Source organism: Sciurus carolinensis, chromosome 4, assembly GCF_902686445.1.
Source record: "Sciurus carolinensis chromosome 4, mSciCar1.2, whole genome shotgun sequence".
Classification (NCBI taxonomy): domain Eukaryota; kingdom Metazoa; phylum Chordata; class Mammalia; order Rodentia; family Sciuridae; genus Sciurus; species Sciurus carolinensis.
Window position 1 is genome coordinate 167,263,593 of NC_062216.1, and position 25,427 is coordinate 167,289,019.

The 25,427-nt window shown below is 52.9% G+C and overlaps 1 protein-coding gene across 2 annotated transcripts in view; it reads right to left on the reverse strand.

The window, feature by feature from the left end:
• The window catches only part of Tmem184b (transmembrane protein 184B), a 43,648-nt gene extending 27,664 nt beyond the window's left edge, over nucleotides 1–15,984 (reverse strand). For both annotated transcript variants that reach the window (XM_047549631.1, XM_047549630.1), the window contains exon 1: nucleotides 15,857–15,984. The gene's annotated coding sequence lies outside the window, so the exon portion shown is untranslated. The remainder of the gene's footprint in view (nucleotides 1–15,856) is intronic.
• Nucleotides 15,985–25,427: the final 9,443 nt, after the last annotated feature.

The following is a 25,427-nucleotide window of genomic DNA, read 5'->3' on the forward strand; positions in this document are numbered from 1 at the left end:
CCTTGTGGGGCATGCTCTAAAAGCTTTCTCTTGCTGAATCTGTGACCCAAGAAAGTCTGCAGCGCGGTGCGGCAAGCACTGGCCAAAGGCTTCCCAACGGCTGCGGGTACCACTGCCCCTTTCAACCTCTCTGCCACTCTGTCCTGTTCTTCCCTGGGCACTGTCCCCATGTGCCGCCAGCTCCTCAGTCCGAGACCTCAGATCAAACAGTTGCAAAACCAAGCACAGGCTAAGCCCCCTCTGGTGGCCACCTGCCCACTGCCCAAAGACTGGCCACACAGCCTGCACTTTGTCCCAAGTCCGGACTGAGGAGTGGCGCTGGAATCTCGACACCTGTCACCTGAGCTGGGGCTGGGAGGTGACTGACGTCTGACTGCTCCTTGGGGAGAAGAGCACAGGTGCGCACTGTCCCTGGTCATGGCCTTTGAGCCCAATCCAAATGAGTTTAAGAACTTAGAATTTTCCAGACTTCAGAAAGAACTCTAGTGCTGTGTGCAGTGTGCCAATCCCAGAGGGACGTGGGCAGCACCCAAACTCTGATGCATGGGGACAGGCATGGCTGCTCGCCCTCGGTGAGACATTCTTAAAGACCACAGTTAGGCACGCATCAGTTCAGGTCAGATGTTTGCCATGAAATTAGTCTGCTGCAGACTTAGGACAAACCTTTGGGATTTCTGAGTGCTCTGGATTCCAGAACAGCGGAGCAGGGGCGTGGCCGGGGTGGTCCTCTGGAGCAGCAGGACCACCTCCAGGGTGGCTGAAGCATGCTTACTTTCAAATGTGACGGTGTCCCCCAGTCTAGACCTGAAATCCACTGAAAACACATCAGGAAGGCTGGGGTTGAGGCTCAGTGGTAGAGTGCTTGCCTAGCACAACAAAAATAAATAAATAAATAAATAAATAAAATAAAGGTATTGTATCCATCTTCAACTAAACAACAAATTTTTATTTTTTTTAAATACATCAGGAGCTGGCCAAGGGACATGGTCCTGGCTCCTCAGCAGGGAGTCCACAGCAATGGTCTCTCTTCCCAGCCTCCAGCCTCAGCACCAGCAGGCTGGGCCCTTAAAGCCCTTGCCGCTGTGCCCTTACCTGTCTGGTCCTTGCAGTCCTATGATCCATTCCCCCCAACTCATCCTCAACATTATGGTCTCCTGTGCTCACTCCAGGGTACTGAAGGGGGCGGCTGCCCTTGTTCCTCTGTCCTGCTGACCTAGCACAAGGCCAGGCATGTAGCAGGCATGTGGGAAAGAAGAGAATCACGTAGCCACCTGAGTGACCAAGCACCTGGCCTCGAGCCACCCCACACTCTGTGGGTTGTCACCGGAACACTCCCCACAGCTGACGGACCTGGGTATTAGGATGGGGAGGACAGAGGATGGAGGCGAGTCACATCCACTATCTCCCAGCATAGAGGCCACACCAACAAGGGCAAAGGCACCTGCAATGGACGTCCTCAGGACAGTCCAACCCACCTGGGCGGACAGCGGGAAGGCGAGTCTGCCGAGATAGAGGTGTTTCCACCAACCAGAATGCTCTACCAAAGTGTTGTTTGCTCCCCTCAGACACAGCTGGAGGCGAGGGACACTGCCCCAGGTACCGCGTCTTCTTCCTGACCAAGTCTTGGACGCCTGTCTGGGTCCTAGATGCAGCTGATCTCCAACGTGCTTGGCTGGACAGGGAACAGCGACACCTGCCTTTTGCAGTTCCTCCAACTCTGAAACTGTGACCTTCCTTCAGCACACAGCCCTGGGGACTAGGAAGCTCCCTGGTTCTCACTGGCTCTCTGTCCCCAACTGCCACCCGTCCATTGCCCATGATGTTTATGCAGCCCATGTTTTCCCTGGCCTGTTCTTTTCTTTTGTAGCCTTTACCATTACTGAGATTATATTTGGTCACTAACTCCTGTCTTCCCAGAGAGGCAGGCTCCAAGAGGACAGCAGGTATCCTCCTTGGTCCCCACTGTGCCTCTGACCCAGAGACTGGCTAACGGTGGATGCTGAAAAGTATGTGCTGAATAGCTGCTTTAGGGACAGGACTCAGCATGGACAAAGGCATGGAGACACTGTGTCCTCTGGATACGTGGGCAGGTGGGTGTGGAAAGCACGGTCCTCTCACCTCAGGGCCGAGGTGCAGGGCACTCTCCAGCTCACAAAGCCCTCCGGCAGCCATGAGGAGTGGGTCTGATCCAGTCAGAGCACCTAGGCAGGGTCTCTGAAGAGCCTTGGGGAGCAGCAGGAGGCAAGGGCCCCACAGAGCCACCAAGCCTCAAGGCCAGGGCTCTTCTCTGGTCCAAGATCCAGGCTCCAGGCCCTGGAGCTGCTGGGAATGAGGAACAGGGTGGGTGGGGCAAGCCCCGTTTAAGCTAGAGTGGTCAGTTTACCTATGTCCCCTCTACCTCTCACCAGACAGCCAGGAAAGACAAACCAGTCACCAGGACATCGGAGGACAGGGAAGCAGGAAGGGGAGGTGTTCTTGAGCAGGCGCAGGGGAGGCCTAATGAATCAGGCCACGTCCAGAAAACGGGCGCAAACCCCCGTGCCCCCAGAACAACCCCATCTGCATACTTCTCCAAGACAGATGGGCTCTGACTGATCCCTCTTCCAAAAACACTGTCCATTTCCAGACAAACCATGAAGTTACACGTAGCCACTAAATGTGGCCGCCGCCCTGGAATCTGAGCATTCCCGAGAGCACTTCACTGTCCACCTGATTTGAGTCACTTTAACTCCATGTTTGAAGGACCCCTTATTGTTGTCCACCCTCCCCAACTTTATTAAGCTCTCCATGGTGGGCTGAGGTGAATGCCCTGGCCCCTGGATGCGTGGGCAGGCGAGATCATGTCCCTAACATGGCCAAGGGACCTCTGCAGATGCGCTAAGTTGAGGTTCTGGAAATGGGCCACCCAGGGTCACCAGGGCCGAAACGTGCCTGTGAGGTCAGCGGGTGACAGGCTCTGCTGCTGCCTTAGAAGATGGAGGAGGGGCCTCCAGAGGCGGCGGCCCGGGGACACCTCCACTTTAGCACAGTGAGACACTGGTCTTCTGACTCCAAAAACTGATAAGAAGTCTGTGCTCTGAGTCACCAAGAGTCTCACAATCTGTTGTGACAGCAGGAGCAACGAGCCCACACGGGAGGGAGGCAGTCTGCCCTGACCCCTGGTAATGATCCCTCACACCACACCACCCACACTGCCAGATCAATCCCAGATTTCCAAGGGCTGTGGGGCTGTGAGAGCCCTGGAGCCAGACCACCGAGCCTGAACTCCCACCTCTGCCACTTAGTAGCAGGGTGGCACAGGCAAGTGTACCAGCGCTCTGCTCAGCATCCTCATCTGTAAAATGGGCACGCAGCCACACCCACCTGAGGGCAGTTGTGAGGACACACACGTGGACAGGAAGCCCACGCCAGGGTCTGGCACATGTGATGCCTCCTGTAATCAGTGTCCCCGCTCCCCGTCATCTCATCCTCAGGTCAGGCTGGGAGCTAGTGCCCAACAGTCCCCGAGGTACAGGCCAGCACCGTCTCTGGTGGTCTGCTCTGCTTTCGTTGTGTTTTGTTGTGTTTTAGTTCTGGGGATCAAACCCAGGGCCTTGCGCATGCTAGGCAAACCCTGCACCAGCGAGCGACAGCCCCGCCCGGTTTGCTCTTTTCAGACCTTCTAAGGTCAGATCTTCATTCATCCATTTCAGATCCCACTGTTTCAGCACCCGCTCAGGCGGCTGCCACCCACAGGCAGAGCTGAAAGGCAGGTTCTCAGGAACATCTGGGGAACGCTGCGCACTCTGGGTCGGATTTGTCCTCGCCTTTCTTACCCTGGACGAACTTGCATCTTCACGTGCCCCAAGGTGGATTCTGACGTTGGCACTGTTAACCAGAACTGACCCCGCTGGTCCCACCTGGGCTGCCTGAGATGACAGCGAGCTCTCCTGCCTCCTGCCTCAGGGGCTGCGCTGTCAGCAGCTGGGCGGCTGCCTTTGGGGGAAGGCAGACCCACAGGGGCACAGGTCCACAGCCAGCCTGGTTCTTCTCCAGAGGGGCTGAGAAGACGGAGAGGTCGGCGCTGGCCGCGTGGCCTGGTACACCAGGATCACACGCCCCACCAGGCCAGGGGCCCACTCACACTCCCACCGCCACCCACCACACCAACCAGCCCAGGCGCTCCAGGCTGCACAGCCCTCCTCCAGGGGCCACAGGCCCCATGACTCTCAACCTGGAAGGAAAACTCATCCACACCTGTTCCTGGCACTTGAGAGGAGATGCAGAAACAAGGACCAACAGAGACCCAGAAGCCTTCAGAGAGGACCGCTTAACTCAGCCTTGGAATTAACCTTTTAAACATACACTGGTCTAAGTTTTGATCACTCTAGTTTTCTCCTAAATTAGAACCAATGGACCAATGCTCGTGTGCACGCGCTGCTGAGGATCACACCTGTGGTCTTGAGCATGCTAGGTGAGAGTGCTACCACGCAGCTACTTCCCCAATTCTTTTTGCTTTTTTTTTTTTCCACAGTCCTGCGGTGCTGGGGATTCGAACCCTGGCCCTTGCCCATGCTAGGCAAGCACCCTATGTGATGGGCTATATGGTCAGCACCCCAATCCTTTTTGAATCTTATTCTGAGACAGAATCTAGCTAAGTTGTCTAGGTTGCCCTTGAACTTGCAGTCCTCTTGCCTTGGCCTCCCAAGCAGCTGGGATTACAGGAGTGTGCCACCGCACCCAGCCAATGCTGCCTCTGAGCCCTCCACATGTGATCACCTTTCCAGCCAGCTAGAACCCCACCTGGCACTGAACAAACGAGTACAGAGTCCTGGACCCCAACACTACTACTGCCATGGGCACAGGAGGTCTAAGCCAAGAACCCCACAGCTGCCCCTGAGACGTCCTCTGAGACCCTGCCAGCAGGAAGCTCAGCTCCACCCCAAGGCACCTCAGGAGAGACCCCAATGAGCCTCATCATGCAAACAGGGATGAGTCAGGAGAGCCTGCGCCACCTGCCCACCCTGCACACGCAGCAGCCTCGCATGCACATGTGTCACCAAGGGCAAGAGCAGGACACTTTGCAGCAGAAGAGGCTGGAGAAGGATGCGTGAATGGTGACTTGTTCAAACACCAACACCTCTGCAGCAGGGAGCAAGCACAGAGAACATCAGGCACAACCTGGACCACCTGGCTGACTGTCGGAGGCAGGAAGTAAGACGCCAGACACTAGAGTGCCTTCTTTGCTGCCCTCATGGGGGCTCAAAACCAGGCGGAAGGTATGAGGAGCACCTGTGCTGAGGCGTCGGCAGCAGGAGAGGCACTAGGAGGCCTGGTGAGCCTGCGCATGCAGGGCGTAGTACAGCCTCTCCAGGACAGTGGGTCACACGGTGCTTACACATCAGAGTCCACTGAGCTGCACGTCTAAGACGTGTGCCCTTCACTGTAATAAGCTGGACCTCCATAAGAGGTTCAAAACACACACCTCTGAGCACTTTCTATGTGTTAAATCCAAACGGGATAGGAGACGAAATTCTACCTTCTAAGAGCTAACTGTCTAGTGGGCAAGAAAACGCACTCGGACAACGCCACAGGTTGCGCGTGGCCGGCGAGAGCGGTGATGAACGCAGGTCAAGGCACAGCAGGACTCCATCTGAGGTTACATGTAGGCACTCGGGAGGCAGCCAGACCCGTGCCCAAATCCGATGCTGATGCCTGACCCATGTGCAGGGTCTGCTCTACTTCCTGTCCGTGGAGGGAATCACAGGAGCCACAAGCCGCAAGCAAGAAAGGAGGCACAGGAGACAAGCTCGGGCTTGTCCTCAAGGCACAGCAGGGATTTAAAGTGACAAAGGCAGTAGGGGAGGTAACTCCCTCTCTGGGCTGAGGGTGGTATTTACCAAGGAACCCCCAAGCCCTGTCTTCCATCCCTTTTACGAGAACTTGGCAGGATTTAAAGGTCCTGAGAACTGAACCCAGGGCCTCTCGCCTGGTAGGCAAGGCTACGCCCCCAGCCCTAGCTAAGAGGTTTTGTTTAGATGGTGGTCAGGGACCTAAGCGAGGCTTCCTTGAGGAGATGGACAGTCTTGACATTCCTACAGTAGGCAAGAGGTGAGGTTACAGTTCGTATGTTTTTAAATTTATTGTAATTTCTGGGAAAGGTCACATATTCATGTTTTGACAATCAAAAGGAACACAACATGCCCAGTACCTACTTCTCTGGAGGCTGAGGCAGGAGGATTGCTTGGGTTCAGGAGTTTGGAGCCAGCCAGGGAAACACAGTAAGACCCTGCTTTTTGGTGGGGAGGGAAACAGGGTCCACAGGTCTCCAGCCAACAACTGCCCACCACCAGCTCGCCCTGGAGGCACCCAAATCCCCAGCTCCTCACCAGGCCTGGTGGCACATGCCTGTAAACCCAGCAACCTGGGAGGCTGAGGCCAGCCTCAGCAACTTAGTGAGACCAAAATATAAGATAAAATTAAGTCAGGGGCAGTGGTGCATGCCTGTACGGATCACAAGTTCAAGGCCAGCCTCAACAACTTAGTGAGGCCCTAGGCAACACAGCAAGACCCTATCTCAAAACAAAAATTAAAAGGGCGGGGGATGTGGCTCAGGGGTAAGTGCCCCTGGGTTCAATTCCTGGTACCAGAAAAATAAAAAAATTTTAAAAATTAAAAATTAAAGAAGGGTTGGAGATGTAGCTAAGTGGCATCCCTGGGCTCAATCCCCAGAGCTGCAAAACAAACAAGCAAACAAACACCGGCACCTTCTCACAGGCACCTGGAGATGCTCTGTACATACATAAGCACTTTTACACAGAGTGTGGCTTTTGGATCTAGTGCCCGATGCCTGCTTCTCTCACCCAGCAATTCATCTTAGAGCTTGTTCTGTCCCAGTGTGTTGTATCCCCATCTTATTTTTTATGGCTGTGCAGTATTCTATGATTTGAACAGGCCATAATTTATGGCTCCCTCTGAATGGACATACAAGTTGCATCCAATCGTATGCTATTCCAAACAAGGAATAGCAATGACTAACTTCGCAAATAAGTCATTCTGCACCTGTGTTAACACAGTGATAGTATAAATTCCTAGAATTTATACTATGCTGGGTGTTAAGAAATGTAATTTTGAGAAATATCACTAGAGAAACAGAATACACCTAAACTGTTCATTCAAAAAATAAATGTTGGGGTATAATACTGATCATGTGTAGCTTTAAGATATCCAAGGGAAGAAATGGCAGAGAAAAGCTTAGTTCCCAGCAGAGCTCTGGGTCAGGAGATGGTGCTAGACCCAGATGAGCCCCAACTTGTTCAGTGTTCTGGTCCACAAAGTGGCTTTCCTAACTTTAAAAGGCTAGACCTGGGGCTAGGACATAGCTCAGTGGTACAGTGCTTGCCTAGTATGTGTGAGGCCTGCGTTCAATCTCCAGCACTGTCAAAAACAGGAGGAAGTTAAAAAAAAATAAGAGGTTAGACCCACTGGGCCCCTCAGTCCTTCCCAGCTCTGTCCTGGTCCCAGGGCTAGTACAAAGGTGGACAGAGACCGGGTCGCCACACACTCAGCTGTAACTGGCCTCCTTGGGTGAAGGTGTCAGTGGACAGAGGAGGTGTGGGTAAATCTGGCAGGGAGCAGTGGGGCAGAGCCCCAAAGTCCAAGGGCTGTGAGCTCCCAGGCTAGCGCAGCCCAGCAGGATACACCTCCTGCCACATCCCTGCAAAAGCTGCAGGCCCACCACAGCTATGGGGACAGCAAGTCCACTTTTTTTTTTTTTAACATATAAAAGAGCAGGATTTATTCAAGTGAGAAGAAAAACAACAAAGTACCCACAGGCAAGAGGGGACCTAAGAGGGGTGCCCACACTTGCTAACTGGCTCTGTTCCTGGACCATCACAAACCTGCTACCTAACTCATGTGCCCAAGAGCTATCATCACCTAAGCACGGCTGGAGCGAGTGACCCACAGAGGAAACCTGAGTGCCTTCCCTGAGAATGAAGATGGCTGAGAACATGCAGCGGGCAGGACAGGGCTTCCTGCTACCTCCCCAGACGAGGCCCCGACACTGAAGTGTGGATGCAAGGACAGGTCCTCGCCTGCCCGGGGGCGAGTGGAAGGCCCCGAGATAAAGAGCCCGCTGGCCCTGCCCTCCTGCCACCTCCTGAGCTGCTGGGAACTCTGGTTCATCAGATCACACCAACTACACTCAGGCTGTGGCCACGGAGACTTAATAACCAACACGCGGCGCGTCGACCACCCTCCACAAAGTGAGCATCCACTGTTCTGGGAAATCCAGACGTTCCCAAGTCCTACCTGTCTAACCCCCTGAGAAACTCATACAGACCCACTGCCTTCTCCTGGAGGTGAGGCCGGGACCCCAAGTGCCCCAGGAAGGTTCCCTCAACCTCAGTTCGAGTCGCCTGTCTTTGGCCTGAGTGCTCCAGATGGTCCCACTACAGGGAAGCTCTCCCCAGCCCTCCAGCTGCCAACCTTCAAGGTCCCCAGCAACCCCACACAGCTGCCCCTCAGCAACCTAGGCAGAGCAGCTTGCTGCCTCCTGGGGCCCCCACTGTTTCCACCTGAATCCCGTAACGTGTTTTACAGGCCTAGGCAGCAACCCAAAATGCTGGGTTTTCCAGTGTGCTGGATGCTCTCTGTGGGCAGGGTAGTGTTGGGAGGTGGGGCACTCAGGGCAGGAAGAGACAGAAAATTGGGTGCTTCCATCCCCAAGATCTTAGGCAATTCACCCTCTAAGCACCAATCTCTCCATCTACAAAATAGCAACAATAATAATAATAGCTTGGCATGGTGGCACATGCCTGTAATCCCAGCAACTCAACTCTGGACATCAAGACAGGAGGATCATTAAGTTCAAAGCCAACCTCAGCAATTTAGCAAGGTCCTAAGCAACTAAGTAAGACCCTGTCTCCAAATAAAAACTAAAAAGGGTGGGGAATGTAGATCAGTGGTAAAGCACCCCTGGGTTCAATCTACAGTACCAAAAAATAAAATAATAATAATAATTCTTCCAAGGTTCCTGGCCATTGGGAAAATTAAATGAAAAGATACATATGAAATGTAATTTGCAAAGCCCTATGCAAATTCCAGTGAGGACAAAATTAATATAATTAGTTGCTAATATTAATTAATATTAATATTAATATCCTCATGCACAGCCTTTGCCAACACCTATTGCTGTGCTTCGCAGCACCCAGCTTCACTGCCCGTTCTAGATAAAACAGAAACCACGGGGGCAGGAGCCAGAAACCAGGAGGCTCTGCCAGCGGCTACGGCAGACCATGGGGTTAGTTATTTTCCTCTGGGAGCTTTTCTGTAAATGATGACCCAGCGGGCTTTGGGAACAGCCCCGCCCCAAGAGTGGAGGTTCTCAGCCACTTGCCAACAGGACAAGGCCTCCCTCAGTGCAGGCTGTTCAAAGGGGTTGGACAGGAGAAAAATAAAAGTACCATATGTCCCTCAGGGTGGGGAAGCTGTCTGATCTGAAAATCCCTTTCAGGGTGACAGATGCAGTAACATCTGGAGGTCTCATTCCACCTGCTTTGTGGGGAGGGGGCTGCAACCACCGTGAGACCAGCGTGCCCCCAGGTCAGGGCCTTGCACCAGGAGGAGAGTCTTCAGAAGGATCCCCAAATAGATTCCAGGTTGGGAAAGAAGCAACGTGGGGGCTGGGGCGGCGGCTCAGCGGTGGGGCACGACCTGGCATGGTGAGGCCCTGCGTTCCTTCCCCAACACCACATGAGATACATACATAAACGAAGGTACTGAGTCCACCTGCCAAAAACATCTTTAAAAAAAAGCAGCAACACACACGTGCCCGTGCCCTGCTGTACACAGGCCATCACCCTCTCCTTCCTTCTTCAGGCAAGTGACCTGCTTGCCCTCCAAGCCACGCCCTTGCCTAGGGAACTCACCTAGTCTGTGGCACTGGGAGGGGGAGAGGCCTTGAAACGTCCCCATGTGGGGGTGAAGCTCAGAGGGCAAGTGACTGGATGGAGGTCACCGCCCCAGGCTGGTGCCCTGCCCACACTCCCGCCACGGTGATCCAGGGTAGAGACTGGGCCCTCATCTTTCCTGCCGAGCACCAGGGCTCTGCTTAGGATTTTTCTGATTTTTCTACCTGTGACTAACTTCAATTCCGTGGATAAGTGTATTTGACCCAGTGTTAAGTGAACAATAAGATAAACTCAAGTTTATGCCTCAAAGAACATCCATCCAAACTTCAATAGTAATTATTTCTTGACTGTGAAATCAGGGTGATTTTTATTTCTTTCTATGTTCTGAGTTTGCCAGCGAGCACTGTGTCCTGTTTCTCAAAGGTCATGACACTGACAGGGACACTGTAAACTTCTCACCAAGTCAACATTCACTTAGTTGTGTGTGACTTTTTAAACACAGTAGAGCTGGAAGTGACGCAGGTTAGGCACAAAGGTTTTCTGGGTGGGATCTTCCCCTCTGGCTTCCTCCCCATAGAAGAAGGGAAGAAGGTGTCTGCCAGGCTTCCTGCCTCTCCTCAGGCCTGAGAGCTCCTGCATCTCCTCCCACAGGCGACTGCCCTTGGGAAACCCAAATCTGTTTAATGGGCGCCATAGGCTCTTGATGCTCCCACCTCAGTTCCAATAAGCAATCCTGTCCTGATTGCCCTTGTTGTCACTGTTAGAAGATAATTCCAGTTTTATCCTGTGTGATAGTGCCATTAACACATCCAACTATTCATTTGCTCAGTCAAAAACTATTTCAGAACCTACTCTATGCAAGACTTAGCACCAGACCCTGAGCCACCATTAACTGAAAACTGGAAAAGCTGCTCATCTGAAGCCACATGCCAGCGTTTAGGGTTGTTTTTTGTTGTTGTCGTTGTTTTGTTTTGTTTTTCTGTTTCTGTTTTTGGTACGGGGGATTGAACCCAGGGGTGCTTAACCATTGAGGCACATCCCCAGCCTTTTTTATTTTTTATTTTGAGACAGGTTCTCACTAAGTTACCCAGGGCCTCACTAAGTTGCTGAGGCTGGTTGTGAACTTTTGATCCTCCTGCCTCAGCCTCCTGAGCCACCAGGATTAGAGGGGTGCACCACCACACCTGGTTCCCATGCCAGCTCTCTGTGCTGCACCCAGACAGGGTTTCAGCCACATTAACACTGCAGCAGATGGGCGCACGGACAAATGAGCCCTGGATGTACAGCCTCGTTCTGGCTCTCAACTCCCTTTGCATCCTTCAGAAAAGCAGAGTTCCAGGAGGAGCACCTAATATAGGCCGCAGCTTTCACTCTGCAACGTGGCGTGCACTGCATTAAAGCACCTGCTCGGCTCCCCTGTAGCAGAGGTGGAGGCGATGGGAGGGAATGAAGGGAAAATCCTGCACCGGGTGACTACCGATTCTCTCCACAGCCCCCTCCTCCACTCTCCTTCCCTTTCTGGTCTGAGTTGAAGATCGCACTCCATGAACATTTATCTGGAGCCCATAGGTGCTGAGTGCTAGGGCCACACAATTCTGTAGATGCGAAATCAGATGCTTGCTTTGCACATGCTGCTCCTCTGCTTGGAACCCACCTCCTCTGCCTTTTCACATGGTGACAGCTTAACCTTCAACTTCACCAGAAAGGTGTCTGCCCAGCAAAAATGACCTCACAGCACCCACAGCAATTTTAACATGTGTGTGTTTGATGTCTGTCCCCCGCAGCTGGACTCAGTCCCCAGCGCAGCTCCTCACATACAGGACCTCAATACCTCTTTCCTGAAGGAAGCAAAAGGCCTGTACATAACAGTGCAACCGAGTATGCACTGAGCAGGTACTATGTGCCAAGTGCCTGAGTTCCGTGTAGACATTGGTCACAACAGCCCTGTGACAGCTGCACTATTAGTGCTCCCATTTTACAGATGAGGAAATTCCATCTTCCACCCGTACCCCCCCTTTTTAAAGACCCAGAAGTTGTAACCTGGTAAGTCACTTGACTAATAAGGTCCCAGGACTAATAAAAGCAAGGATCTGAACCATGACTCTTATTCTCTCTTCAGGTCGCCAGAACTGCTCCCCTCATTACCTCCCCTCTCCCTCCTGCTCCCATGCTCCCAGTGACCATTTCTGACCCCTTACTGGATCCTCATCCTCCTACCCCAACTCCTGCCTCACACCCTACACCCCATCCACCCCCGCCCGCCCAGCTGTGCTTCAGAGGACTCTGCAAAGACCCAGCTGCAGCACACCAACCCTACTGCTTTCAGCCCTGCGGGGAGGAATGGCATCTAATTCCTCACACCCTGGTGGGACTAGCATGTCACTGCGTCAAACACCAAGAGCCAAATCCCCAGGAAAGGGGACAGGCAACCCCCCAGTGAGCTCACGGATGACACCTGGCAGTTAAACCAGTGTCCCTGCTCCATTTCCCTTGCTCCCTTCTGCCTGACTGACACAGCTGACAGCTTGGATGATGAACCAGTTCCCAAGGCACCCCTCTGTGGCAGATCTGTGGCATAAGAAGTCAGTGAGGACCCACGAGTCTTGGGAGAACCAGCAGAACTTCAGTCCTTTAAGTAACAAGCTCCAGCTGGGTGGAGCCACTCGGTCAGCAGAAGAGGGCAGCTGGGATGGCTGCGGAGGTTCAGCCTGGGCACACAGGCCTTCAGACAGAAGCTGCTGGAGAAGAGGGAAAGCAGCAGCGACCAAAAGACACCAGGGACCAGGGGAAAGTGCACTGGAGAACAGGAGGTCTTCTCGGAGTTGTTTGCAGGAGTGACAGAGGATGATATGGGGTGACGATACTGTCGGGTAACACAGGTTGGGCCTGTCGCTTCTTTTTTGAAACCTTCAAGGCTCCTTGAGGACCACATCAGGATCAGGTTCAAATTCCTCAGCATGGGCTTCAGAGGTGTTCGTCACCAGGCCCTTCACAGCCACATCTGAGAGGAGAGGCATGTCAGGCCTCCACAGCTGCTCAAGGTCCCCCTCTTCCTTCCTCCATGGGTCCAGTGCCCCTCGTCCTCCAGGACAGAGAAGACTTCCTGCACATCCCAGGGCAGTGGGAAGAGCTAGGCTCTGAAGTCAGACCAGCTCACCTTCCATGCACAGGGGCGGGCCCCTCTCACTGGGTGGCGGGAGGATGAAACACAGTGATTCAGGAAAGCACTTTGAACTGTGCCTGGCACACAGTAAGTGCTCAATAAACAAACTGTTGTTCCTATTGTCCTCTGGGCCCCTTTAGGGCCCTCTGTTTCCACCACAAGTAGAGCACTGTCTTACACATACTGGTTACATGCTGGGCTCCCTCAGCTAGCCACAGGTTTTTCTAGGGCACAATCCATGATTCTGGCCTTTCTTACCCGAGGTCCAGCACAGTGCAGGGCACACAGTAGGTAAGAAAGTGCTTGCTGCCCACGAGAGTCTCACCCAAAGGTCACCCCACACTGAGCTCCCTGGCCCAGCTGCCTCCCAGAACTCACACCCCAAATCCCCAGCCTCATCCGCTGCTACTCGGTTTCAAAACAAAGGGCTGAACCCTGCCTTGCGAGGCTGTTTCTACTCCAGGGAATGCATGGAGAGAAATGAGCACAGCAGGGACTAGAAATAGCACGAACCCCTCGCAGGGAGAGGGCTGGGCAGGCCAGCCAGCAGCCAGAAGCAAAAGCAAAACCTCGAAGAGAGAGAGTGGGAGAAAACCACCTCCAGGCAGGAGCCCAGGCCCAAGAACTCAGCCAACACAAGTGAACTAGGACAAGAGGGTCACTCATTCGGTCCTGTGCACAGCTCTTCCTCTTACCTAATGGGGACATTCAGAAGGGGCTCCTTATAAACTCCATCACCACCATGGGAGCAACTTATAACACATCCAAAATCCCCAGGACTACAAAAAGCACCCCAGATTGCCTATGGATCTTGGGGAGAATTTACAGTACCTTCGCCCACACTAGCTACTGGGGCCTCTGGCCTGGATTGGGATCATTATTTCTGTCTCTTTAGCAGGTTGGGAGCCCCCGTAGGGTAGGCCCCAGACCCCATTCATCTTCAGACTTCTGTCCCCTAGCACGATACCTGTCACATAGTAGATGCTCAATAAGCTGAAAGGCAACAAGATCTGGCAGCAAGGGAGGTATTGGCTCAAGGATGACTCCATTCAGGCATGACTGCATGATGGACAAGTGAGCCATGAATTTCCTCTGGGCCTCAGTTTTCCTCAACCATAAACAGGGATAACGACAGTTCTTTACTCACACAGCTGCTGTGAGAATTAACTATGAAAGTCTACATGGGAGCACAAAGGGGTACCAGATAGCTCAACTGTCCCTTCGTGCCACATTCCCCCTCCCCCAGCACTAAACCCACCTCTACACTCCTACTCCTTTGTTTTTCACATCACTGTGATTACTTGTTTCCAAATCTGATACCCTTAACCACCTGAAAACTCCTTTTTTTTTTTTTTTTTTTTTGCAGTGCTGGGGATTGAACCCAGGGTCTTAGGCTTGCAAGGCAAGCACTCTACTGAGTTATCTCCCCAGCCCTGAAAACTCCTTTTTTAAAAAATATTTTTTAGTTGTAGATGAACACAATACCTTTATTTTATTTATTTCTTTTTATGCGGTGCTGAGAATTGAACCCAGTGCCACATTTCCTAGACAAGCACTCTGGCACTGAGCCACAACCTCAGCCCCTGAAAATTCCTTGATGCCCAGGGCCTCATGAGTTGGTGTCCAAGTGGGCACAAAGGCCTGGTTCCTTGGGCTCTCCCACCCCACAGGCCCAACTTTAACACACATAACACTCTCAAGAAGATACTCAGATATGCAGAACACAAGGGTCCAACAAGCATGTTGACAAGGGACGTGGAAAGGGACACTGCAAGCATAACCTGTCAAGGAAGTCACACCTCTGAGACCTTCGCCTCCTCTGCAGGTGCAGGTGAGCTTGTTTGCCTGGCTGACTCTGCAGCACACCAGCCTCCAGGGCACAGATTGGGACTTCTTTCCTTACATAAAGCACCCAGCAGTCAAATAAATAATACATGGCTTTCACCTCACACACAGGTATCAGGCATGCAGACACCTGCTCTGCCCCAGGATGCCCTGGAAGGGAGGGAGGGAGGGGTGAAATGTCTGGCCTCATCAACCCCTCCCCCAGAAGACATGGACGGGGTATTTGTGCCCACTCCCCAGCCTCACTGCCTTGCCATGGCCGGGAGTCACCTGGCACTGATACAAGTAGATCCGAGCGAGGTGCCCAAGGGCGTGCCTAGGGAAGAAATGCACAACCCAGAGGATGACACCCGTACCCAAACCAGCCTCCAGGGTCCCTGTGCGGGCAGACAGCCTCTGAGCCCCAGTTCCTCTCCAAATATGCCAACCAGAGTGCGAGGCTTGAACACCCTCCCTTCCCGCAGCCCGGGAGGCCTCCCCGATCAAGTACCCTCCCAGGGTCACCGCCACCGCACAGGGCACGGATGCCTCCCCCACTCACTCGGCAGTGCCAGGCGCCAGCACACCCACCCGGGCGCGCACGATCCCACTTGCAAGGGGCCTGCACCCCCCGCCCCTCTCCGCCGGCCACCCCCACGGGCAGGTCCGATTACACTCCAGACGCGGCCCCCGCCACGTTGGCGTGGAGGGGGAGCAGGCACACCCACGGGCCGCCCGCGACCCACGGGCGGGGAGGGGGCGCAGGGCGGGACCCGCCGGCCGCGGACGCTCCCTCCCTCCCCGGCCGGGCCAGCGGTCTCCGTCCCCTCCCCTCCCCTCCCCTCCCCTCCCCGGGACCGGAGGACGACGCGCCCGCGGGGCGCCCCCCGCACCGGCCTCTCCGGAACCGAGCAGCCCCCCGCCCCCGGGAGTCCGCGGCCGCCCCCTCCGGCGCGAGGCTGGCCGGGCGGGGTACCTCAGGAGCCCATGGCGGTGGCGTGTGCGGGCGACGCGCGGCGGCCGGGCTCTGCGGACGGGGCGAGCGGGCAGCGCCGCAGCCCCGAGTGTCGGCCGCCGCCGGCGCGTCCCGAGCCCCGCGGAGTGCCGCCGCGGCGCGCCTGCGCACTGGGCGCGCGGCCGGGAGGGCGGGGCGGCGAGCGCGGCTGAGGTCACCCGCCCGGCCTTAAAGGGGCCGCACCGCGAAGTCCGGCGCGCCGCTCGCGCAGAGTGGGTGACCTGGTTCTGCTGCGGCTCTTGAGCCCACACGCGTCCCCGCAACTCCACCCACTACGGAGCTTCCTGGGGCGCCAGGACCGAGTCACCGGCTTAAAACTCTGCCGCTGACTCTCGGTGGCTTTCTAGCGCCGCTTCACTTCTATTAACCCTGATTTCTTCCAATTGAGCGTGTTTTGAAGGTGAAGCTAACTACAGTGGTTATTTGTTGCGTGAAAGACGCGTGTGGACGTGTACCGAGGCATGAACGTATACCGAGTGCTGGGTGCAGTTCCACGAAACGAATCGGCAGAGCACAGAAAGAGGATTTCTCTTCCCATTCTACTGAGCTGCGCTTCGTTCCTGCCCCTCCTCGCTCTAGGCGACCCAGCTAGCCACGCTGCAGGTATCATCATTCCAGCCGCCTGACCCATTTCTCTTTGCCGGGTCCTCATCTTTACTCAGTAACGGAAAATCATAAAATGCAATCAAGAAAAAAAGAATTTTTTTAAAAAGGCAATCAAGTTCAGTGTCGTTGTGTTCAAGAGTCCCAAATTTATATTTCCAGCTCAATCTCCCCCAACTACCTACTGACATCTCTTGCTTGGAGGTTCAAGGCCACCCCCCCCTTCTACACACATGCAAATCTGCCGACTCTCAGCCTTCGCCATCACCCCCATCAACTGTGGGCAACTCCATCCTACAGTCCCTGGGTCAGAACTCCTTTGGTTTGTGTGGGTACTGGGTATTGAACCCAGAGACCGTCTAACATGGAGCCACATGCCAACACTTTTTATTTTGAGACAGTATCTGACTGCATTGCCAAAGCTGGGCTCAAACTTTCAATCCTCCTGCCTCGGTCTCCTGAGTCATTGGGATTATGACATGTGCCACCATGCCCCAGCTGGAATCATACTTGAAACCCCTCTCCTGCCCCTATCCAAGTAGGCAGGCAGGAAATTCTGTTGGTTCTATCTGCAAAATATAGGTAGGCCCTGACCTGCTCGGCCCACCCCCACCCCTGGTCTACCCAGGATTCTTGCAAGTTTCTCCTAACCCATCTTCTTTCTTCCAGTCTTGCTCTCTGTCTGGTTTCTGTCAATGTGGGAATCAGAGGAATTATTCTGAAACCCAAGACAATGCTAGAGCATTTCCCTAGCATGTGCAAGGCCCCGGGTTTAATCCACAGCACAGCAAAATAAATTATAAATAAATCCTAGGTCAAATATAGCATTTTCCTCAAAATCTTCCACTGGCTCCCCTTTTTGGGGGGCAGTGGGGAGAACTGCAGATTGAACCCAGGGCCTCGCATATGCCAGGCAAATGTTCTACCCCTGAACTACACCCACAGCCCTTTAATTTTTTATTTTGGGACAGGGTCCTGCCTCAGCCTCCTGAATTGACTGGGATTACAGGTGTACATCAGCACAGCCAGCTCTCATTTCATTCTAAGTAAAAGCAGGGGCCCTTACAAGTCCCCACAAGGGCTCAACGGGCCATCCTCCCTACCCCCATGCCTGACCTCCTCTCCTACTCCCTTGCCCTCCACACCACCCCTTGCTGTTTCTGGAACTAGCTGAACACATTTGGCTTCAAGTCCTTTGCACTGGCTGTTCCCTAACACTGTTCCCCAGATACCGAATGACGCCCTCACTCTCCAAGGGTTTGCTCGGTTGTCCCCCACCTTGGTAAAGTTGCAAACCCTTCACAAGCACCCCTGTACCCCTTTCACTGTGCTCTATTTTCCCAGTAACATTTCATTTCTGTCACATTAGTCTGCCTATTTTTCTCGGTCTTCTTCCAGGAGAATATAAATGCTAGGAAGACACAGCTTTTTCATCCTTTCCGTTTCCCTATGGAACCCCAGTCCTTTGCACAGCAGTTAGTAGCAAGCACGAGTGCAGAATGTATTGGTAGCATGAACAAATATCCTATGGTTAGCAAAGTCCTTCTAGAAAAATTCCTTCCCAGCCCAGTTTTGAAGTCCCTCGGGGCTCAGAACCAGACTTATCAACTACATTGTAACCATTTGTTAATGACATCCCAGTTCTCCCTCCTTCCACAAGGACAAAGTCCTTGTCCTAACCATGGCCATATCTAGCATGGTTAGAATCCACACGCAATCTGATGTCCAGAGTCCTCTCACACGCAATCTGACATCCAGAGTCCTCTCCAGAGTCTTCAGGCTGAGCCACACCCAGATTGCAGGGTCTCAGTCCCTGCTCCTCAAGGGCCCTCACAGTCTCAATTTACAGAGCCCCAAGGCTGGTGGGGCAGAGCCAGGTGGTGGGTTTTCAGAAAGGGGTTCAAAGACACAAAGTCACCTGGGCTGGTGACATGGCAGATCAGCAGGTGGTCCTGGGAACTTCCCTTGGTTGCTCCTTTTTGGAGGTACAAGCCTCCTTCATCAGTTCTTTGCTCAGGATTTCCAAAATGAAGATGAGCATTCGCCCCTGGCCTTCTGTGTAGAAGGGCCCCTCTGTCCCTCCTATTCAGGCTCAGAGCTCTCCCCTCATCTCTGTCCTATCTCCTCTCCTGGCCCGTGTGCGCCACCCTGGTTTCGGCCACCATAACTTCTGGACAATTATGACAGTTTCCCAGCCCACCGGACTCCTTCATCCCTGCCCACCAGCTGATGAAAAAAGAAATCCTTCCCTCACCTCCAGCTCCACCCTCCCCACCCGGGAAACAGCTGGATCCCTCTGAGGACCAATGCGACTTACCTTCTGGTTCTGCTCTTTTTTCTTTTCTTTTCTTTTCCTCCTTTTTTTTTTTTTTTTTTTTCTAGCGCTGGAGCTTGAACCCTGGGCCTCTCACATGCTAGGAAAACACCTAGCTACATCCCCAGTCCCTTTATTTTTTAATTTTTATTTATTTTTATTTATTTATTTGTTTATTTATTTATTTATTTGCGGTGCTGGGGATTGAACCCCACACCTTGTGCTTTGCGGGGCAGGCACTCTACCAACTGAGCCATATCCCCAGCCCTCCCTTTTATTTTTATTTTGAGACAAGGTCTCCCTAAATTGCTGGGACTGACTTCAAACTTGGGATCCTCCTGCCTCAGCCTCCTCAGTAGCTGGAATTACAGGTGTGTGCCACCATGCCCAACTTCCCATTCCGTTTAAATCGGTTTCTCCCTAACAAATAAATAAATAAATAAAAATAAATTGAAAATAACCTGAAAATCATTGAACAATGATGAAATAAATTGTGGTAGATCCATACATGGAATTTTATGTAGATATTAAAATAGTCTCTTTACACATACTTATGGGGGAAATGATTAGGAACAATATTAGGTAAAAAAGGTAGTAAAACATTTGTATTATAGCTGGTCTGAACTCTATACAAAATGCCTAGAGGAAATATTGGAAGGAAAGCTAACAAATGGTGTATTAATGGGTCTTTTTTTTTTTTTTTTTTTTTTTTTTTTGTATCTGGGTTTGAACTCAGGGGCGCTTAACCACTGAGCCACATCCCAGCCCTATTTCTGTGTTTTATTTAGAGACAGGGTCTCTCTGAGTTGCTTAGGGCCTTGCTGAGTTGTGGAGGTTGGCTTTGGACTCACAGTCCACCTGCCTCAACCTCCCAAGCCTCTGGGATTACAGGTGTGCACCCCCACACCTGGCTTCAATGGATCCTCTTAAGTCGCAGGGCTATGAACAACAATTACTTCCTTCGTATTTTGATTCTTTGTATTTTCCAAAATTTTTTTGCAAAACCACGTCATATTTTAAAGCTAAGAAAAGTTCTTGAATGGTATCTACCATTCCTTGTTTTATTCTCACTACGTCATAATTCATCAGAATACATCCGTCGTCCCCAGATACACCGGGGTTGGGACCCTGCGGAGTAGGGACTCAGGTGGGATTTCTCTGTGTCCTCCCAAGGCCGGCTCCAGTAAATATGCACAGACAAAAAGCCTGCCTCTGGGCTGGGTGCCAGATGTGGAAGGGGTATCTGGCCTGCCCTCCAGAAATTGCTGACTGGTGACGGTTCCACATGGGGGGAGGCAGAAGGGAGGCCAAAGTCAAGCCATCAGCTTTCCTTCATTGCCAAGTGCACACCTAGCCTCGGGTGGAGCATGGAGGGAAGCACGAGGCCTCGGGAAGGCAGGTTCATGAGTGGCCCAGGGCCCAGGGCCCAGAGCACTCCAGACTCATTTACCTGCAGCCTCGGTGTCTCCCACATGCCCCCCACGATGCTGTAGGGGACCTGGCTGGGTGTTCCAGCCAGGAGGTGATGGGATAGCAAGAGCACAGGTTCTGCCCTTTTCCTTCCCTGCGGTATGACCTCAGTCGTGTGACTTTGCCTCTGAGTCTCATTTTTCCCATCAATAAGTAAATGGATTATAAGAATGACTTACCTGGCAGGATTGTCCTGATAAATATCTATGAAAATATTGACTGACAATCATGCAGTTGTCTACACAGAAGCCTCAACCGACATCTGAATTAAACCTTTTCGGTTGCAATGGACTAAAATCAAAGTCAAGCTAGGTGAGGTGGTGCACGCCTATAATCCCAGCTACTCAGGAGGCTGAGGCAGAAGGAAGACAAGTTTGAGGCTAGCCTCAGCAACTTGGTGAGATCCTGTCTCAAAATAAAAAATAAGAAGGGCTGGGGATGTAGCCTAGTGGTAAAGTGCCCCTGCGTTCAATCCCCAGTACTTATAAAATAAAATTCAAACTAAGTTAAAGGAAGAGAATTTTGGGGTTCATGTAATTAGGAAGTTCGAGGCAGGGAGAGCTAGATTGAAGTCTCACACAGGGTCTCTGGGATGCCATTTCCTTCCCCATTTTTTTGATCATGCTCCCTACACACCACCCCCTGTGTGTGTGAGTGTGTGTGTGTGTGTGTGTGTGTGTGTGTGTGTTTGGCTTCCTTCCGAGTTGTCCTTTCACCTCAGTGGCAGAGAGAGTAACTTTCCCAAGAATTCTAAAGTTTGCCCCAGGATTACCTCTGATCGGCCCAGCCGGGGTCACCTTCCCATCTCTGAACCAGTCATTGTAGTGAGGAAGTGCAGAGCATCTATTGGTGGGGCCGAGACCACAGCCCCATCCTTGGATTCAGAGGGTGGAATCATCAGGTCTCAGGAGGCTGAGTCCCCGCAGGAAACCAACGCACCAGGACTGGAGGAGCTGAGAAGGGTGCTGGGGAGGAGAGCTTCAGATGCTCTTGTAGCTTAGGAAGCACAAGTGGCTTTCTCAGGAACAGAAGATGGGGGGCAGGGTTGAGGTGGGACCTCAGCCAAAGCAGAAATGGAGGGAACAAGGACAGAGCCATCAATATGGGGTGGCTCTTTGGAGGCCTACTGTAGTCTGTGCAGTGACCAAACCACCGGGTTCAAATTCCAGACACCCCCCGCCCCCGACAGGTGGTGAGACCTTGGGCAAGTCTGTGAGCCTCACTAAGCCTCTGATTGCTCATCTGTAAAATGGAGCCAATACCAGAACTATCCTTTCAGGGCTGGTGTGGGGATTGGATTAAATGAAATACCACCGGGAAGCCTGGTAGCATGGGGCCTGGCGCTCTACGAGCACTTCAGTACGCCTTTCTGGGCCGGGGGTGTATCTCAGTGGTGGAGCGCTTCCTGCATGCACTAGGCGCTGGCTCAATCTCCACACTGCAAACAGCAAAACAAGTGTTGTTTGTGATGTCTACAGTAATAAGCAGAATAAGGAAGCGCTTCCCAAGTTCCTGTATATGAGTAAAAACATAAATAGGCTCCATGGACCAATTTTTTTTTGGGGGGTGGGTGGGTACCAGGCTTGAACCCAGGGGTGCTTAACCACTGAGCCACATTCCCAGCCTTTTTTGTTTTTTAGTTTGAGACAGGGTTTCCTTAAGTTGCTTAGGGCCTCCCTAAGATTGCCGTGGCTGGATTTGAACTTGTGATCCTCCTGCCTCAGCCTCCCAAGCCTCTGGGATTACACATGTGCCACTACACTCAGCTCCGCCAACCAGTTTTGAAGCAGACTGACCCCAGACACTGCCTCCAGTAATTCCGTTTCCATCAGCCCCTTTTTAGTTGAAAACCAAGGGCCTGAGGCTGCAATGCCACCTGACACACTCTTCCTCACTCTGACCTCCATCCCTTTCCTTTTCCTAAGTTCCTACCCCTCCTTCACGTCCCTGAAAAAGCTTCGGTTTTCCCAGGTATGTTGTTAAGAGGAAAAAAGAAAATCTCACACACAGTAAGACACATTGACTGTCTCATCTATGCAAATATATGTATATATATTTATATGTGGGTGTGTGGGTAAAGGGGTAGGGAATTTCTAGAAGTCCAGAGAGTCCTTTTTGTGTCTCCAAACCTGACGTACAGGGGTTGGCAGGAGTGTCTTCAGTATCTTCATCGCAACCACGGTTGACTGAGTGCTTACCTGTGGAAGGCAAGGACAAAGCCCTCTGTTAACTCAGCAAGCAATAGTGGCTGCGACAGCCACGCAGCAGATGAGGAAACCGAGGCGTGGGAAGGCAATGCCCCTGCAGCAGCGCGGCACAGAGCAGGCCCCTGGGTGTTTGTTAACTGAGTCAGGACCCACTCCCTCCCGCTCTGGTGGGAATCGGCCAGCAAGAAGAAATGACTGCCACACAGCCCTTCCGGAGAGCAGTGATGTTCAGCAAGCAGAACTAGAACATTCCTGGGGGCACTACCTGGGGCATGGGAGTGAGTCAGAGATGTGGCCCGAGATGACGGACAGGTGGCTGTGAGAAGATCCTGAGCAGAGACCCAGGAGGGAAGAAACCTCTCTCGGTCTCGCCGCACACTCACCTGGACCTCCGAGGCCGGTGAGGTGGGTCCCCACTCAAACGTATTTTGCCAAAACAAACAGACATGCTAACGAAGCAGGCCACAGAGGAGGGTTTACTGCCAGTGTCCTTGGAATCACCAGGAACAGGTTTCAGGTTCTTTACAAATTCCCAGCTGCTGCCAAGCCTCCAGGAACAGTCATCAGTCCAGGGAGGTACCCTGCGGGTCAGGGGCACCCAGGACCGCAGTCTGGGTTTTTTCCAGAAGGATTTAGTGGGGGACAGAGAACCAGAGACCTGGGTGTCCCGTGTCTAGGGCTGCAGGGACATGTTAGGCCTCCTGCCTGCCCTGGGTAAACCTGGATGCGGTGCTTCAAAGGGAGGGTGGGGTACACCTTAATCACAGGTGCTTTGAAGGTGCTGGGATGAAAGCATTAGGAGGTATAATTACCTGAGAAAGTTCTCCAAAGGTCTAGGAGTTGCAAGGCTGCTGTCTGCCAGGCATCCACCATGGGGGGCTCCAGGGAGGCCTCCTTAAAGGGGCAGTGCTCTTCCCTGAGCCCCACGACTGAGCCTTCTGCTCTGCTCACCCCAGCAACTGCCTGGGCGCCTCCCCATCCCACCAGCTTCTCCCATGTGGACAGCCCCACCTCAGGGAGGCTAAGTCCTGGAGGTGCAGCTTCCTGAATCTCAACAGATAACCAGACATGTTTGCATATGGGACAGGGACAGTTGAGAGGACAGAGAGGTGCTGTGGTGCCTCCATCTAGGGTGCCAGAGGGAGGAGAAGGAGAAGAGGCCGGCGCTTGTCGTCCCCAGGGCTGTGTTCATCCTGCCCTAGACCCCTCCTCCTTCCCCAGCCCACCGGCAGGCAGGGAAAGGGGGTGTGAGTGAGAACCATTGATGTCCAGGGCCCGCAGCGTGAGGCTGGAGCTTGGGGTGTGTCCTCTCCTTGGAATGGCTGCGTGTGCTCCTGGGCCACCTGCGTTGTGGGTCCTGGGAAAGAGGACACGGGGACACAGTACCCACGGCTTCAAGTAGTTCCATAGCTCTTCCCGAAATAGCGAGTGGATGGGAGGAGGGGTTGGGGGAAGGGAGGCTAAAGATATTGTAATGGAAAGCCTTCTCCTTACTGCTGGGCGTGGTGGCCCATGACTTGGGATTGGAGGCTGAGGCAGCAAGATTGCAAGTTCAAGACCAGCCGGGGCAACTTAGCAAGACCTTGTCTCAAAATAAAAATGAGAAAGGTCTGGGGATGTAGGTCAGTGGTAGAGCACTTGCCTAACAATCCCCAGATCCTGCTCCCCACAAGAAAAGCCGTCCCCAAAGTTCCCCCTTTGCTAGAGCTGCTCTGGAGTGACTGTCTGATCCACTACCCAGAGGCTCTGGGATGGAAAGGTCAAGGGCAGGAAAGGAAGAGGGGACATCCCTGGCCAGCGACATGGGGAGGGCAAGAGAAGCACAGGGAAGGGGCCCGCAGGCCTCTTGACACCCTTGTGACACCCTCCTAGCATCCACCCAGGAGAGCCAGGGCTTTCTTCCTGTCTCCCTTGAGTTCAGGCCTCCTTCTCTCCTGCTGTTCTGACTCTTGTCTGCACAAAACCTACAGAGAACACAGCAGTGGTGGGTGGGGTGTGTGCGTGGTGGGGGCGGGGGTCCTGGGTAGAGGAGAACGCTGGGAAGAAGCAGGTTTGAAGTGTGTAGTTACGGTTAGCACACACTCACAAGCTACCTGTGCAGTGAAGGTCAAGAGCATGGGCAGTGGAGGCGAGTCTCTTCCACGCCTCAGTGTCCTCACCTATAAAATGGAGATCACACTGCACTCGCCTCCCTGGACTAGAGCAAAGCACTGGGCATGGTCTGGCCCTGCACTCAGCCCTGGGGCCGTCCGTGATCTTATTAAGCCTGACAACCCCGGGCAGGACACACAATCAGCTCCAGTTTGCAGAAGAGGAAACTGAGACCCAGTGACCAAGGTCCCGGAAGGGCTCCCCACCCCCACTGTGCCCAGCTCCACCTCAGCCTGGCACCTGGCCAACAGCCTGGCACTCACACAAGCCCAGTCAGTGAGTGTTTGTTGCATGAATGAAGATGAGTCACCAGGTGGCATGTTTGCTCTCTGGTCAGACCAAAATGTCCTGGTGATTGTTTGGCGTTAAGTAATAAACTCTGACTGGGTGCAGCATGATGGTCGCTCCTCTGGCCTCAGCTTAATGTCACTTCCTTAATGTCAACTACCACCCCCTCCCACATACCTGCTGAGGAAGCAACAGAGGAAGGATAAACCGGAAACCAGTGAAAATGATGGGCAATGGGGATCCCCAGTGATGATTCTCTGATGATGTTTTTTGTATAGCGTGACTTTTGTATATGTAAACATCCCACGTCCAGAAGAATAAACCGAGTTGGGGTGAGTGCGTGGGAACGCATTAACTCCTTATTAAAACCAATGAAACAACCAGAGTATGTCAGGTTATTTTTGAGCACTATACTCTGACAATACATCCAGGGTGAAATATATTTTTAAGGATCAAAAAATACTTTTTAATTCTTTACTCCATATTTTTGGCAGTAATC